The 13,128-nt window shown below is 45.6% G+C and overlaps 1 protein-coding gene across 3 annotated transcripts in view; it reads right to left on the bottom strand.

Moving 5' to 3' along the window:
• Positions 1 to 13,128, bottom strand: part of LOC107509365 — a 951,183-nt gene that overhangs the window by 585,057 nt on the left and 352,998 nt on the right. The window lies entirely within an intron of this gene.

The following is a 13,128-nucleotide window of genomic DNA, read 5'->3' as shown; positions in this document are numbered from 1 at the left end:
GAGTTCACGGACTCGGACAAGAAACCAGGTGTGGAAGGAAATACCGGCACGTTTGCAGCGGGCTTTAGCTAAAGAGCACCTGGAGAAGCCAAGAGTCTTGGAGGCCGACTGCCAGATCGATGGGGAAGGTCTTGCCTGACGAACTTGGCGGAAGGCCCTGCAGATAGGCCCTGCACAGTACGCTTGGCCAGCAAACGCAGCGCATTCGCACCCTGTCAAAGAAGAGCATTGACCGAGACTTCGGACCCGATTGTGTGCTGCTTGCAACAAGAAGTCAGGCTGTGATGAGCCTTGGCGACCGTAGGAGTGAGATACCTTCTTCGGCCAAGAGACTCTTCCGGAAGGGCGGCTCAGGAGACCGCTTTCGGGAGCTCTCATGTTGACGTCAGCCATCGGCGACTCGAGGAACAAAAATGCCAAAAATGAAGCTCCAAGGGCAAGGACAACACTGAGAAGGGACGTTCAAAGGCCAGACCCCCCTGCTTCTGGGGTCTCCGTACTGCCAATGCGTTCAGAGTGGGTCACGAAGCCCATTGGGGGCGCACAAAAGGCTACTCGAATGTCTACAGGCGTTTACTGGGGGGAAACCAAACAAACCTCTCCACAATCTTACCGATTACAGGCTGGACAAAAAAGAAATCAAGTGAAATGCTAACTTGGTAGTTTAAAACGAATGGTGGTGCTTTTCTAATATCTGTCAATGAGACACGAAAGAAAAATAGTTTTATAAATAATACGTGTTGATCTACGTTGTATGAACTGTTCTGAGCCAAAGATCTTGCTGACCTAATATGCTGGAGAAAACAAATAAACAAGCAACAGGAATGAGGATTTTAAGAAAAGGAAGTCAGAAACACACACACACACACCCCAATGTTATCTTTAAAATTAAAAGTTTAGGGAAAAAGTAAGTATACTTATCAAAAAAGAATTAATGCAGTGGCCTATTAGTGTCCGAATATAAAGTTGATCTCATGTGTCGAACAACTTTGAGCTCTTTTTTCTTTTTTATACAAGGGCAACTTGAAATATGCTCGGCTGTGTATAAGGTACGCACGACTTCAATATGCTCTAATATACGTGTGGTGTACACACTCTACATGTGCATGTATAGTCATACGCAAACATATCTTAACATGTTTATATAGGTGATGCAACTTATCAAATGTTATACTTTTATCACACCTCCTGTCCTTTCATAAAACACTTAAGCGCTTATTCTCCAACTTCTGTAGGCAGATTTCAAAAAATATCCTATCTCTGGAACACTCAGTTGATACCTCTACTAAAAATCGTAGCAGATTTCCAAAAGGAATCACATGCATGTGACTCTCCCACTTGGGGAATGCCTAGAGAAGGGAGACTGTTTCTCGCCATATCTGTGTCTTTGGTTCAAGCTTGCCACACACAGACTCCTGGGTTCTACCAGAGAGATCCCAAGGTAGTGAGTTTACAGTAAGAGAACGTGGGGATCCGCAGGCATCTTGGCAATACTGATGCACCCAACGCCTGGCCCGGCACCTGGGCAGGTGGTCTGTCCCGTCTCTGCTGCTTTGAACACTACGAGTGTCATTGGAAGCTCTGTAAGCTGTGTTGAAGGGCTGCATACACAAGGCACTCTGTAACACGGCAGCTGGGAAGTGGCGGGCTCAGGATTCGAACTCAGATCCTGTACTCAGGACCTGAACCTGGGTATATGTTGTGTTCTCAATGTTGGGAGGATCAATCCTTCCCTTTAATCGGGGAGGATTTCCAATCTGCCCTTGATTCCTGGGGTGGGTTGGAGGGACACAAAAAGGATTAAACTATGTGACTTTGCCTTGGTATTTTCATTCCTCTTCTGCTTTTTGAGCCTGAATTACGTTGACCGAAAGATATGCATTACATTCGATCACTACTTACTACTATGCACCCACTATGCGCAAGAAACAGCTATACTTAGTAGGATAAAAAAAAAAAACAAAAACAAAAAAGAGTAGCTATCACAACTCTACCTCCCTTTTTATTGGCTGCAGGCATGGGTTATGTCATACTTCCTCCCTGAACTTCTTTTGCTTCAAGTAAAACCCACAATTTCGTGGAAAGAGTAATGAACTCCAGGGGTTTGACAGGTGGGAGCCCAGACGAGAACATCTTAACAGACCTTTGGAACCGATTAGCCCTTCTGTCCGTGAGAACCAATTACATTTTCTTTCTGTGATTCACGTGATGGAAGTGTTATTGCGCGCATTTTAACAACGTCAGCTCATTCACATCCAACCGAAGGACGGCAGGTGGTTTGACTTGCCACAGTTCATCTGCACCACCAAGACAAACAGCCTGGACCTGGGGGTGCCCTCCCCGACCCGGCCCTCATGACATGGCATCCACATTTCCCAGAAAATCAGGCGAACTATATTTTTCAGTCTTGCTCCGTTTTACCTCAAGTTGTGTAGACCCAATGTTAATGTACCTAAACCAAATGAGGTGTGATTTTTTTTTCTTCCAATGGACTCAGTGTGTTTTTTGTTTCTAAATTCAGTAAAGGTGTGTTTGAAACCACTTCTAAAACTGGGGATCAGACGAACAAGTCTAGGCAGAGAGGACTCGGTCAACTGTGTAATTTCTCTTATTACTGTTGACTATCCAAAAATGTGGATCAATTAAAAATTAATACAAGTTATGAAGACTGTTTTCTAAAATGATGTGAAATTTGGAATGCTTGATGAGAATTTGTACTCTGAAGTCCATGTTTGGACACCCGATAGTTTATTTTTTAGCAATCTAAAAATTTTAACTGAAACTTCATTTTTCATCTCTGCCCAAACCAGAAGAATCAAAAATACCACGAAGGCACATGAGATTTCCAGCTCACATTTCCAACCTCCAGAGGTTTGAAAAAACTCATCTATCTATTTTAATGCCTTGATCATGATCCAAACTGAATTTGAACTTTACATGTTTGAGAGTGACCTACCACTGTTTTACGTCCAAATTGGCCTCAGAGAACCCTATGGACCATTACCTCATTGTTTATTCTTGTAAATTATAAATTTTTAAAATTCCCACTTATGAAGTTAGAAAGGACGTTTTATAGCTCTCAGCCACCGTAATTTTATTCCCTCCTGCTTCGGGTGTTGGCCACGTACATAAGAGTCAGGGAAACAATAGGTATTATTGACAGGATGATATACTTTTGTCTTAAGCCACATTTCTCAGCTCTTTCAGTTCTCAGGAGATGGTGAGAAATGTATTTAGCCAAACTCTATTCTAAAGATCGCCATTGTTCCAAATATTTATAGTTAAAGTCAAATCGTGACTCCACGTGCCCAGTGAAATAAAGCATAACTTTTTCATTGATTGAAAGATTTCATATCATGCGTACACACACACACATGTCTTCTTCTTAGAATATTATTACTACAGTATAACAATGTAGTCGTGCCGTTACATTATATATATTACATATATGTAGTTTTATATGCGTGTATTACATACATATGTGTGGTGACATTGCATATATTACATATAATACCTGTGGTACTGCATAGTTAATACAGTGTGAGGAGAGATACTGAAGTCCTAAACACAAATATAGGGTTGTTATCAGAGTCTTAACTATAGGAGTAGAAGAGGAATCGGAGGAAGAAATGGAGCTACGAGATATTTAAAGAGAAAAGACACTGTATTCATGAGGCACTCGCGAAGGTCAGGACTCTGTAGGTAAATGCTCTTCTTGCCATTATTTTACAGATGAGGATCTGCGGGATCACATAATTAGTAAATAAAATAGCCAGAATGAAATGCCAGGTATATCTAACTTGAAAGAAAATGCTTATTTCTATTTCTGCTTTCCCATATTCAGTTCAAATGATTGATGCAGGGAGAAAACAGATTATGACAAGCGGGAGCCTGGATGAGACCATCTTAATACACCTGTGGGAACTGACTGGCCCTTCCATCCTTGCTCCTCACATTTCCTCAGCAACCCACGTCATTTGACTTTCCCATGTGCTGGTGTTAAGCGGGGAGTGAGTTTCTCTTTACCCCCAAGGGAGCGAGGAGAAGAGCCATGGGGAGCAGAACCGTCTTCAGGATAGTCAAGCTTGGGTGTGGGAAGAGGCACCTGGGCTTAGGGAACAGGAAGTGGGCAAAGGAAGTTCTACTTCACCTGTATTGCAGGTGGGCAGAGCCCACGACCTAGAAGGGGGCTGGATGTCTCCTTTGCTTCCTTCTCTCAAGGAGAGCTTGCTGCTGCCCAGGTTTAGAAAACATACCACCTGCACTATTTTTTTTTTCGGGGTGAAATATACTAAACACAATGTGACTGATCGTAAGACTCTAAGAAACAAAAAAGAAGAAAATCTAAGCCATTTCCAGGCTGCCTCTTGACGGCTATTTACCAGGGAAAGAAGAGGGAAGTTCCCCCCTTCTGAGCCCGTTGGTGGAAAATCACAAAGTCTACCCAGAAACTTTAAATCCGAGCAGGCCGCGTTCCAGCAGGAACCAATCTTTGCGATGTCATGGTTGCCACGGGATGTCTTTGTTTTGGTTTTTAATCCAACACTGACAGCCAGAGCAGCTCTATCCACCTCCGCCTGCTCTTTCAGACCCTCTAACCCTGCCTCTAAAGGGTCTTCCCGGCCCGGACCAGGTCTGTGGAGATTCAGCTGAAAATCACAAGCAGACGGTAAAGTCCAATTATCTCTTTGCTGCCTGTTAGAAAGTGTATAAAATTTAAATTTATTCAATCGCTAACACTTATGCCTCAGAGCCTTTAAAAGAATCAAATGACAAGAGTTCTGATCTTTGGTGTGTGGGGGCGGGGGAGGGGGGAAGCTCAAGGAGACCACATGACCCACACACTGGTGGTGAAATGTCCACGGCCAGGTAAAAGAAAGGCGACCGATGTCGGATCTTATCTTTGGGAACTTATATGTATTTATGAGTGTTTATTTCATCGAGGCTTTACTAGGGACAGGAAAAGGGCACTTTTTATGCATCGAAAAATTCCCACAAGAGTCACAAACTCGGAAATGAGAGATGGAAAGACACGTTGTGTTATGCAGGGCCCAGCCGCTCGGGCTGGGTCTCCCTGATCCCCTCCCTGCCTGAGGTTGATCCAAACCAGTTTGACTGAAGCAGTGGATTTCTCCATCGTCCCTCGAGGTGTGATTTCCCAGCTCAAATAGTTTTCTCATCTGCAATCTGAATTGTTGTCTCACGAATTCATCATAAAAATCATGAGATCTAAAACGCCTTAAACGGTGCTCTTTTTTTTTTTCTTTAAATGAGAGAATTCAAAGACTCTGTCAAAAGCCTAAACTCCCAGAGAGAAAAATGCCCATAACACATAACCATGAACGAATAAGTAGATTCAGCACGTGGTGCCCTTTCCTGAAGCCCACCGCGATGGGAGACTGTACGGATCCTGTCTGGAAGGTGTTACGAGAAGAAAATTTCAGCGTCTAAGAGGGGGATAGATAGGTAGCGTCGTAATGAGCACTAAAAACCCCAGAGGAGGTCCACTCTTTAAACTTCCATGATTGGACCATCTGGTGTTCTCGAGAGCGTCTTAGTTCTGTTAAGCGTCCACATCTGGATCCGAGGAACAGGCAGATTTTTCACGCAGGCCACACACGCAGCGAAGCCGTGTGTCTGACGGGCGTGGAGCCCTTCCTGGGCTCGACGCAAGAAATCTTGCTAAATCAAAATAGACTTTCTATAGTACTCTACACCCCTGTCAGGTATGACCTTAAAATAACACTGATGCTTATTCGTAAGTTTAATAATAATGGTTCACTGTGGGATGAAATTAAAGATAAAACCAGTTGGAAAAGTTTTGAACAGGGACTCTTGCTTCAGCTGGTCTAATTATGGAATTTCGAGTATCGCGATCTCCACGAAGGTTTTCAGTGCCCAATAGAAGCTTAACTTTCCTCCTTTTTTTTAATTCTGATTTTTTTTTTTAAATCATTTAACACTTCACTGATGGGGTCCGCATCGTTTCTCCTTGGTGGACTGCAAAAGAGTGAAACGGACCGGTTTCGATTTTCCATATTAATTACATGTTGTTTTATGGGCCATATTTACTCTTTAGGGCCTGGGCTTTTGACAGGCTCTTTGGATGTTCTAATTTTATGAAAGAATGCGCGTTGAAGGCTTCACACGTTATCGGTGCACTAGCTCTCCTGCCGCAACATGTGTGAGTCCCGCGAGTAAGTATGTCTCTTAGCAGCTGTTCTTCATCAGGAGAGAAAGAGAGACATGCAGGAAAACCACCCCCAAGTCCACTTGTCGCGTGAGGGTCGTGAGGTCGCATTTGGAGCAGAGTGCTCAGGAGTCGCAGGGGAAGCCAGGCGCCGAGGGCCCAGCGATGAATGAGACCGCAAGGGCCTGTGGAACACACCTGCTAACGAGAGAGACAGGTGATGTCTAAGGAGAAAAATGCACAAAAGAATCCAAATGGTGATATGCAAGGATGTCAACGACGGGGCCACCTTGGAGGATTCCCAAGGAGAAAGAGAAGGGGCGAAGGGAAGTCAGGAAAAGGTCTCCGCAAAGGCGCGTGGAAACTGAAGTCCAGCAGATGGGAAGGATCCAGCCGGAGCGGGCATGCGGACGAACACTGCGATGACCATGCGCGAGCAAGGTCGGGGGCAGGAAGGTCCTCGTGGTCGTGGCCCAGGAGCCGGGGGTGGGGAATGAGACAGTGGCCGGCACTGGCTGGGCCTGGAGGTCGGATCAGACAAGGCCTGGCCATGGAAGGAGAGAGGGAGGCCCAAGGGAAACCTTCGGGCTTAAGGTTCGAACGGACGGTGTGTGAAACGAAGCAGGCAGGGGAGGTCCCAGAATGCGGGGTGCGGCTCTTGGGGATGGGAAGAATCGAGAGGTCCTGCTTGGGCCCGTTAGGTCAAAGCCCAAGGCCCTCCTCCTTCTCTCCCTCTCTCTTTCTTTCTCCCTCCCACATTTGTCGAGCAATGCGGAATGCGGGTCGAAGATTCATGGGATCCAGATTCCCACTGATGATCACAATCTCTAGGAGGTGGGTGTGAAAACCTAGACAAGTAAATTAATAAGCACAGGGGGTCAAAAGCTAGGTCAAAGGGACCCAGTGACCAAGGAGGAGACAGCCGCTTTCTCTGTCCCAAGGACCGAAGGCGTTCACCGAAGTTAGAAGCTATAACCCTATAGATTTTCAAGGCTAGGGATCGTGGTCTCGGGGGATTGAGAAACAGGGAAGAGTGTCTACAGCAGCCGGGAGTGTATGTGAAAAGACTTGAAGGTGTGGGAGAAAAGATCAAAATCAGGGCGCGTTAAGAAGGCCCTTCGATCTCGAGATGCCAGTGTCCGAACTGCGAGGATGATTCCGGAAGCCGTGATAGGAACTCCCAGGGCCTGGGGGCTGTGGTTTCATGCTCCCCGCTACCCGCTAAAGCCCAGTGTCAGCTACATAGTGGAGAGATGCATGAAGAGAGAGCCAGACGGCTATTTTATGAATCGACAGAAACTCTGAGATTAGAGTGCAGACTCCTGGCTCCTGTTTTTACCTATCACGTCACAAACCCACTTTCGGCACTTTGGATTCTCCTGAATAAGCAGACAAAACACTCTCTGAACCTTAATCTCCAGACTAGACCTGCTAACAGAGTCCTAGATTCGAGAGGACGAGGGATGTGCATTTTTCTCGCAGTCACGCTGGCATCCCGTGACGCTAAAATCCCGTGGCTGCTATGAGCTCAAAGGAGCACGTACGGCTTCCCGAAGGTTTTTTGAAAGCGCATCAGCAATTATGTCTGAATTATAAAGTCGGCCAAAAATGTGGGGCCAGACTGAATTCCAGGCCCAAGACATGGTAGCACTTTAAAGGGAAGCGGCCGCAGCTGGCCGCGCTTGGAAGGAACGGTTCCCTGAAAGGACACATTGAGCAAGCTGTTGACAATGACCTTACGCTGGAGTATTGTTCTGAGATTAGTCTGAAGAGAGAAAGGAGAGATTCCACAACTCTCCTAAATCATGTCTTAGCTTAGCATATGACAGATACAGTTCCCAGCCCAGAAACAGAAGTTCAAATTCGGGCGCCCTGGGGACGTCCGCTTTCACGCAGAGTTCAATTCGAAGGCCAGGGGATCCAAGGAAGGAATAAGATGAATTCCATCTTTACTACACATTTCAAGGGGGATTGCCTCAAAAAGGAAAGAAGGAGCATGCTGAGGCGGGGAGGCTGGAATCAATACCCCCAGGTTGACGGATTCAATTGGAATAAGAAGAGAGTTTGTTGGTGTATCAACAACAAACTCAACGGCTTTTAGATGGTATTGAGGGAGTGTAAATCTTATGGACTACTTCCTCCTACGGCCACGGAAGAGCACTCCGGTTGCTTTATTCGGGAGAAATGATATATTTGTCTCCCTGTGAGTTCTCACCTGGCTTCGTCTTTTGATCTACAACAAGCGCAGGAAAGAGAGCGGCCACCGGGAGGATTGTGAGCTCCTTAGACCATCCCCATCCTACAGCGAGGCAGAGAATCATCGCACTGTGATGGAGACAGATTCGATGCCTGCGCCTCTCTCAGATAAACAGACTCGAGGTCTTCTTGCTAACTATTATCTTTTCATTATTATTCCCCCAGTCAACAGCAGAGTCTGTGGTACTTTGGCTCTGAACACTGAGTTGACATCTAAGCAATTCTAATGATGACCCAGCAGAACAAATACTGTTTTGACCAAGAGATGCGCCTCAGACACTAGGCTGGCTTGTTTTAACAGGTAAAAATGGTCAGAATTGGTGAAGAAATGACAAGCCGTACGTAGATGACACTGTCCTTCGCAAAAAGCCCCTGGACACAGCATGTCTGATCCTCGTACGGATAGGAAGTCAGAACGAAGTTTCACAGCCTTTTTTTTTTGGCTCTGACGTCACTAGGATCCGGACTAGCGGCTCTGCAGATCAAGGCTTGCAGGCTGAGACGGTTTCATTCTCTTTTCACATTCTTTTTTTAATGAAAGGGTTTAACCACGGGTTCCATTTAGAGGAGAGAAGACGGTGTGATTACCAGCCTTCCGTCAGTGAGCACACCCCGGCGCAAAGCTGTCCCCACTGTGGGGTGTGAGCACTTCGAGTCCCCGAGGCTGGCCTCGCTCTCGTTAGATCTAACTCGGGAGGTAACTGGGGCGACGTTTGGTGAAAGTCCTGTAAAATAGGTCACCTACCGCCGGTGAAAGGAGAGACGTTACTCAGAGGGTAGCTGGGAGGGAGGACGTATCACAATTCCGAGGGAACAGGCTTTAGTGACAGGTACGCAGGGAAGCCGTGTCCAGAGAGCCTTTCAAAAGGCTTAAGAAAGAAGCCTTTGTCGGCGGGAGTGATAGCATCTGCCTCCGTCCCCTCCTTTTACACATCGGGAATCCCGTGACACACCGCGCACGCCGCTTAGGGGGGTGAGCGCCGTGTGATACAGCTTAATGCACACGAAGCTGCAAGGCCGGTGGTCCCTTCCCAGCTCCCACCCTACCCGGCTGCTGTAGCGCTTAGTAAACATCGCCGCGCGCGCGCCTTGTCCTGGGCCCCGCCAAACGACTCCCAGGCACGGCGGAATGAATTAGGAGGCAGGCGCACGGCTCCGGCCAGCTCCACGTCGGCTTCTGTCGTGTGGGCTAAGCCAACCTCTGGGCTACCGCATCCTCACTGTTACTACATGACCTCGCCATGTCTCAGAAGACACGTGAGCCCAGGAAAACAGAGCCCCCCGACACGCACTTGGAGCCCGTGTCCTGCCTTTGAGTGAGAAATCGTTTCCCAAACACCCTTCCTGTTAGATTGAATAAACATCTGTGTACCAAGGTTATTTTAAAAAAATAGAAAGATGTTCTCTTTGAAACTGAGTTCAAAAATATGTATACACTGAACACAAGGTATTTCTTGAGATGGGCTTTATATCATTATGTTCCCAGTTTTCAAGTTTTTTCATGCTTTAACTTACACCAGTATTGATGAATAGTTTATATATATTATTTATATGAAATATATGAATAATATATATAACATATATATAATATATGTGTAACCTCTTATATACTTGTTAAATTATTGTTCTGTATAATTCTGTTTCTAGCCTCTTCACATAGTCATAACATTTAGCCTATTATTTTGATGAACTGTTTGTACTTTGTAAGAAAATCTAGTATAGTAATAGTTTTACAAATGAGATAACTCAGAGTGACATTCTGTGTAACCTATCTGAAATCAGGCAGCGAATTACATCAGAAGTATTTGGGATATGTTTTGAAGAAGCTGACGGACCCCAGATGAAAATATCATACTCTTTTCTAAGATAGATCACAAACTTAGTCTCGATAATGCCAGAAAGCAAAATCACTCAATTAAAACGTAAGAGTTGTGATACACGTTTCCCCAGAAAGACATTTGGCCACGGAATGTGTTGGCGTCGATTAAACGTGGTGGTTCCCAACCTGGGGTGGATGTTGGCCCCTGGGGACTTTTGGCAACATCTGCAGATAGTTTCCATTGTCACAACTGGAGAGGCAGGATGCTCCCAGCAGGCGTCTGGTGGGCGGTTAGGGACGCTGCTCAGCATCTTACCATGTGCGGGACAGAACCCACAACAAAGATCAACGATCTGGCCCCAAATGCCGATCACGCCAAGGGTGACAATGGTATTTTTGCATTAAATTTTTTTTTTAAACCCAAAACTGAAAAGCGAGAAAAGACAATTGCTCCTTTAAAGTATTTACTAAAAAAATGACAGTTATCTAACTTGTATCCAGGTACCTCGTTTTAAGATTATTTTAGAAGCTGTTGATTGTTTAAAATAATTCATCACGGGACACCTCCCGTGGGTCTATTATTATGTGAAGATTTCAGAGTGAGATTGACATAGGAAATATTTATCCCACATCAGAAAATTCTACTCCGATAAGAAACTTCCTAAGAATGCAAAGTTTTGTTTCTTCCTGAGGATCCTTCATGTTTCCAAACTCTTTCTCTGGCCTTTGTGTGGCAGATGTTTGGTAAATAGGTCTGAGATAAAATGCAACAGAATTGAGTGACAGAAAGCCACTTCCTTACTTTGAGGTTGGCCAACACAAACATTCCTTCTCCTGATTCATCCCTTTCCTTTGTGGATTAGAAGCAATCGGAGGGTTAACAGAACAGCTTAGTCTTAAAGCCCTCCCAATGTTTGGATTCATTTTTTTCCCCCAGAAGGTCAAAAAGAACACCAATTAAAGGCATTTACAATCTTTATTCAGAGTTTCCATATTTCTTCACCATTCCAGTGCGAGTTCCTCTCCAAAGAAATTTGGTCCAGAGATGGAATGGAAGAATGAAAGACATTTCATTTTCTCTCCTAGATGTTGGCAGTACTTCACTCCTACATGTCTGAGGTTGTTTTCATCTTGCAGAGTACTTTGATATTTGTGAATGTGGCTACATGGCTTAAAACGAGAGCAGTGATAACTCATACTAATTATTCGGCTTGTGTGTTAATGCTTGACAAGAGAGAAAAGAACTTTTCCTTCCTTGATGATGGTTGTAAACATTAAGAAACCCGGGAGGAACCGAAAGATCTGTGCTCTTGAGAGCAGAAACGCTTCCATCTCGCAGAGTTCTCACGTCTAAATCATCAGGAACGTCCTGCGACAAGAGTTGTTCATTCTTTCAGACTTCCAGGCCGTGCCGTTCAGGCCAGACTCAGCCTGCTGTATCCTGTCCTCCTCTCCGGTCTGGGGTGGGGCTCAGCCTTTTTAGTGCTGCTCGCAAGTCTGAAATAGGATGACCACCATCTCCCTCTCTCTGCCCAAGATCAAGATAACATTCGATGACGTCCAACGTTCCTATGATAACTCAGCATTCCCACTGCGAGGTCTCGCAGGAGCTCGCAGTCGAAGTTGGGATGGGGGCGGCATCACATTTAATCTGTTTGAGCTCCCGCTGGGTGTCTGGGAGTCCAACTAGACGAAACGTGGACTATAAACAGAACATTAATGGAACGATCTGGCCCGCGGAATGAAACAATGAGCTTGGTTTGGGGGTAGGGAGGAAGCAACCAAGTTGTTTATATTTCATTCAATCTAGGGGCCACGTTGAAGTGGGGCTGGAATCCCAAGTATATCCTTCTCTTCGGTTCAGTCCTTGGGAGGAATATTTTCTTAACTGAATGGGAGACCCTAGAGGGAGAATAATGGGGGTGGGGGAAGGCCATCTGCAAGGGCAGGAAGAAGATCTTGGGGGAGGCTGAGAAAAACTCTCCGGAGAGGAACGGCCTGGTTCCAGTCGCCCTTCTCCCTCCCCACGGAAGGGTTTGCATCCCACAGTGAGGTGTCCCTCCACCTGTGCCCCACCCCCACCCTGGGACCTTACTAAGGGGTAGGAGGAGGTCTTCCTTGTGGGAAGGAGCTGGATGCCTCGGTTAGGCCTGAGCAAACCAGGGACCTCAGACTCAGAGCAGCCTTCCCTCCCATCTGCCATGTAAACCTGCTACTCTGCTGGAAAATAAACCCCGTACTGCAGTTCCTCCATAACCGATGGTCTTCAGAAGAGATTACATCCGGTTCGGTGACTGAGCGCTTGATGTCCAGGTAAGTTTCGTCTTCTGAGGGATTTGTGCCACACGTCAGAACATTGCAATACAGCTTTTGCCAAAGAATAATATAAAGGGGCCAGAAAGAAAAGGAGCGATATAGAATGGGGTTCCCAAAGGGGTCTTGCTCTTCAGAGAAATCCACACAATGTCATAAGGCCGCAGCACGAACACCTGTCACTAACTCCATCCCGCGGTGACAGTGTTCCCAGGATGGTAGCGAGAAAGATGTGTTTGTGGGAATTTAGCTTTTTCCTCTCTCATTTTTAGGTATTTTTTAATGGGTATTTTCTATTTCCTTCTCTGGAGTGAACCTCACCACCTCCACCTTGATTAGGTTTAGGATGGGTCTTGGAATTTCATCGAAAATGATTATTTTGGCTCTTTCAACTTTCTCCTCTTCGAAAGTCATTCAACGAAGCAACTAATGAGTAAAGGTATAGGCTGGCTTAAGAGTCGCTATTCCTTTCCCTGTGTTGTATTTGGGGATAATAAAATTTAAAAATGAAGAAATAATAATAATCAAGTTGAAAGGGGAAAAAAATGTG

Source organism: Rousettus aegyptiacus, unplaced genomic scaffold, assembly GCF_014176215.1.
Source record: "Rousettus aegyptiacus isolate mRouAeg1 unplaced genomic scaffold, mRouAeg1.p scaffold_m13_p_14, whole genome shotgun sequence".
Lineage (NCBI taxonomy): Eukaryota > Metazoa > Chordata > Mammalia > Chiroptera > Pteropodidae > Rousettus > Rousettus aegyptiacus.
This window is presented reverse-complemented; position numbering and strand designations above follow the sequence as displayed.